Source organism: Alligator sinensis, unplaced genomic scaffold (assembly GCF_000455745.1).
Source record: "Alligator sinensis unplaced genomic scaffold, ASM45574v1 scaffold1462_1, whole genome shotgun sequence".
Lineage (NCBI taxonomy): Eukaryota > Metazoa > Chordata > Crocodylia > Alligatoridae > Alligator > Alligator sinensis.
The window spans coordinates 596309-600589 of NW_005842850.1; positions in this window are offsets into that span (position 1 = coordinate 596309).

The following is a 4281-nucleotide window of genomic DNA, read 5'->3' on the forward strand; positions in this document are numbered from 1 at the left end:
GCTGAGGGTGTTGCTCGGTGCTGCCCGCACACCCTGGGCTGCCCCGTGGCCCCTCCATATCTCAGGCCTCTCCCTCATCCTGGAGCTGCTCTATGTTGACCCAGAGCAGGCCAGGCCAGGCCAGGGGCTCGGACCCTCTGTACCTCTCTGGGAATCCTCTGGGTCAATCCAGGGAACCACACATGGGTGTTTGTTCCTGTCCATGCTCCTGGCTCCCAGCCCCGGCCGTGCCTGGCTGAGAAGCCCTGGGGTAACTGGTCGCCAGCACGGGTGACTTCTGTGCTACAGACCCTGCATCCCCTGTTTCTTTGGCCGTGCATGAGAAACTCGTGCATTCTCTACCATGTTCTAGCAGGGAGGGGTCTGGGCATGCCAGTCGGCCCCGGTGGTTCCCAGCTGGGGAAGCAGCACAAGGACGCCCCACTGTCCTTTTCAAGGTGCCTGGCAGAGTAGCCCCATCCGGCATGCAGGCACCTCGATGCAATCCAAGAGAAACCCAGAGGTTTCCGATAGAAGCCACCGTGTCCCAACCCTGCTGGCTTACTGCAGTCTATCCCAGGTCTTTGCCACAGGGAAGGAGGGGGAAAGCACAGAGCTGACATTTTCCAAGGGGGCCCTAGAGTCTAGCGAGGTTGAGGACCACTGGTGCGGGTGCTAGGAAAAAGCTCTGTTGTTCAGACAGCTTCCTCGTTGACTGCAGTCGCTGGGACAGGAAAATGGGTCTGTGGTCAGGTTTCTAGGCCTCCGAGCCAGGATCCCTCTTACAGCTGCGTTGAAACGCTTGGTAGGAAAGTCGCCTTGTCCCAGGATGTACTGCTTCTGCTTTGGGGCTAAGGTGCTGAAGGGCAGACATGAAGAAGAGGGAAAACACCTTCTCTTTTGCTGGGGAGAGGAGGACCCCAGCCAGTGGCTGGAAGTGGTGGCCAAGGAGGTTTAGGTTCAATCTCAGGAAAAACTTCTTTCCTGTTAGAACAGCAAGGCAATGGGATGCCCAGGGAAGGGTGGACTGGAGGTGATCAGGGGGAGTTTGGACAGCTGCTGGTCAGAGATGATCTAGGTATAGCAAGGGTTTTCAAACTTTTTGTACCAGTGTATCCCTGTCAGGGGGGCGTGGAGGGGTGCAGTTGAATGCGGAGCAGTCATTTTGCGCAAGCTTCTCTCGCACCCCCCACTATCTCCCACGTGCCTGGCCAGGTATGCGGCGCCTGCGTGGCAGCATGGGGGGTAATACATGGCGGCACTCCTTGCCCACCCACGCGTGCCTCTTGGGGCCGTCTCAAGTACCGCCGGTTGACAACCCCTGAGGTATAGCAATGCCTGTGTTTTACTACAGGGATTTCCCAAGCTTCTGGACTTTGTTTGTTGCTCCTCTTCCTTCCCTTCCCCCTTCCCCGCTAATTTTTGCTAAATGCGTCAGGGTGTTTTTAATCCTCCCTCAGAGTCACTGGGTGTTGGCTGCAGCCCAGGCTGAGAATGGTGACTAGGCTGTACCAGTGCTCCTGCTGAGACTTAGACCCAGAGGGTCCTGGTTAGAGGGTCTTGCCTCTCTGGTCATGCTCAGATTAAGGCCAGGAAGGGGTCATTTGGGGTCAGGAAGGAATTTTACCCCCTGGTCAGATTGGTAGGGACTGGCAGGGGAGGGTTTTGCTTTCCTCGGCAGTAGGGGCATGGCCTCTGCCTGGGATCTCTTGAGCATCTATTGACAACATTTCATAGAAGCAGGACATTGGCTGCAGTAGTTCCTCTGCTTTCCTTGTGGCAAGTTTGGGTGTTAGGTCTCTGTTGTGTCAGGGCTGAGGGTAGTCTTATGGAGAGTTTAGATGATGGATTTGTCTGGAATGGTTGGATAGGACTGAGCCTGCCTCAGACAGGGGGTTGGACTCAATGTGACCTCTGGAGGTCCCTTCCAGCCCCACTTTTCTGTATGATTCTTTGATAAAGGACTTTGTATCTCCAGGTTTTCAAGACTTTTCTCTGTCTAACCTTCTTGGAAACCCAAAGTCTTCAGGAAAAGCATGGCTCCCCATTTTTCAATTACCTTTGTTCTTAGCCCTGCCAGGAAAGTCACATCCTGGCAACACCAGAGAATGGGGGAGTCTCGGTGGAGCCAGGACTCTTTCATTCATTTTGGTTTTGTTGCCCTTGTGGCATTTCTTAGGTTTTTGCCCTGTTCTGTTGCAGCTGGGGCCTTAGATCTGCATGAGCATTAGGTCTGGCTGAGTGTTTCCACAGATGGTTTCCAAGAGATTACATTCCAGGCACCTCATTAGACAATTCTTTCAGCTCAGAAAACGGTCCTCACGTGGTGTGTGTAACCCAGGGTTTTGCTCTTACTCAGCTTAAGATCTTTGGCATGGCAGTAGCTGTGAGGTTTATCTATCATAGATGCGATGGAGAAAGCCATTCCAGATCTAATGTCGCTAGTTGGCACTCTTAGCTTCTTGGTAGCTGTGCCACCAGGAAAGGTCCCTACAACAGGCCCAGGTGGCCTCAGCTGCCGACTAAAGTGAAGGCACTCCAGGTACAAAGACCATATAGGGCAGCAGTTCCTCCCCTCTTGAGACCCAGGCCCCCCTTGGCAAATCCCAACTCTTCCTTGCACTTTTTTCTTGTCTATGGAAAAATCCCAGAGCAATTCTTCTGTGGCTAAGACCTTGGCAAGCCCCCAGCAAGGCTGTAGGGTTTGGACACTGGTTTCCTATGGGCAATCTCTGGGTTTCTCCTGTGAATCTTTACACTCATGCTACCGCTAATACGGTATAGTCCACTTCAGAGGATCTCGCAGTACCCTGGTCTTAAGAGTGGCTGATGGCCACAGATAAACTATCTGTCTTCAGGAGCAGAGAGAGGCAGTTAGTTAACTGTGATAGTCTAGAGTCAGGCCTAAACCACGGTAGAGTTGCCCCTTATGGACTAACCAAAACAAATTTTGTAGCATCCTTCGAAGCCAGTTGCCACTTCCCAAAGGCCACATATCTCTGAGACTCCGATTTTTCTTGAAGGTGCAGCTCTGCCCTGCCTATCTTCCTGGAAGGTGGGGGGAAATTGGAGCTTCAGTTTCCTGGTGCCTGTGTCTGTCCTCAGGACAAGGGAACTGGAAAATTGGCTGCTTGCTTGTTTGCATTGTGAGGCAAGATGTTTTCTCCTATCCAGCCATGTGGCCGTGGTCTCGCAGCAACATCCAGCCTCTCCTGGAATCTCACAAGAGCAGATTCCATTTGTAAATGTTGAGGTTCCCCCCTAAACTAGCCCCTGTCCTCAGTTACCCTTGTATGAGTCCCTCCTCTGAGCTCCAGCAACAGCTGCCTGTTAGTCCCTCTGCAGTGGGAATAATATCAGGTCTCTGCCAAGCTTTGGCTTTGAGCACAGCAGTCCAGAAGTTCATGTAGTTCCCTCACTCTCTCCAGGATTCCCCATCTCCAGTCAGCAATCACCAAGGGTCCTTTGCACCCTATATGATCATCTAGTTAGACTGGGGATGGTGAATGGGATGTGCCAGTGCTTTTGCTGGAACTGAAACCCAGCGGGTCTTTGATAGAGGGTCTTGCCATCTGCTCAGGCTCAGACAAATGCTGATTGGGGTCAGGAAGGAATTTTCCCCTCTGCCTAGACTGGTACAGAATGGGGGATTTCTTGCCTTCCTCTGTAGCAGAGGCCCAACCTCAACCTGGACTCTCTTAGCCACCTGTTATAAAAGCAGGACATTGACTGCTGCAGTCTTCCTGCTTTCCCTGTGGCAGGTTTGGGTGTGATGTCTGGTGCTGCATCAGGGCTGACTGTGTTGTTTTGCTAAGAGGCTGGACGTTGGATGCGTCTGGGATGGTTTTGACAGGGCTGATCCTGCCTCAGACAGAGGGTTGAATTAGATGTGACCTCTGGTGGTCCCTTCCAGCTTGATGTCTTTAGGATTCCCACCTCATTGCCACAAGAGCCTTCCCCTCTCCAGCCCCTGCTAGTGAACACCAGACACAGCAGTTTGGTGTGGGCCTGGGGGCTCCTGGTTAGTTGCCAAGCACTGGTTGGTTGTAGGGGGACGCCACAGGGCTGAGAAAAGCCTTAGCCGGGTTTAGGACTGTACTGCCAGGCTGCTCCCAGGCCAGAAAGTTGTAGAGCTAGTTGTGCTGGCAGCTGCCGTGGGATAGTGAGTATCAATAGCTGCATTGCAGCTCCCTCTCCAGCAGCCTGGCCCGAGGTCATCCCTATGCCCATCACCACCCCCCACCCCCCCCTCACCCCCCCGGCTCTGCTGTCTGGTGGGGTTCTCCTCCCTACCAGCTCTTC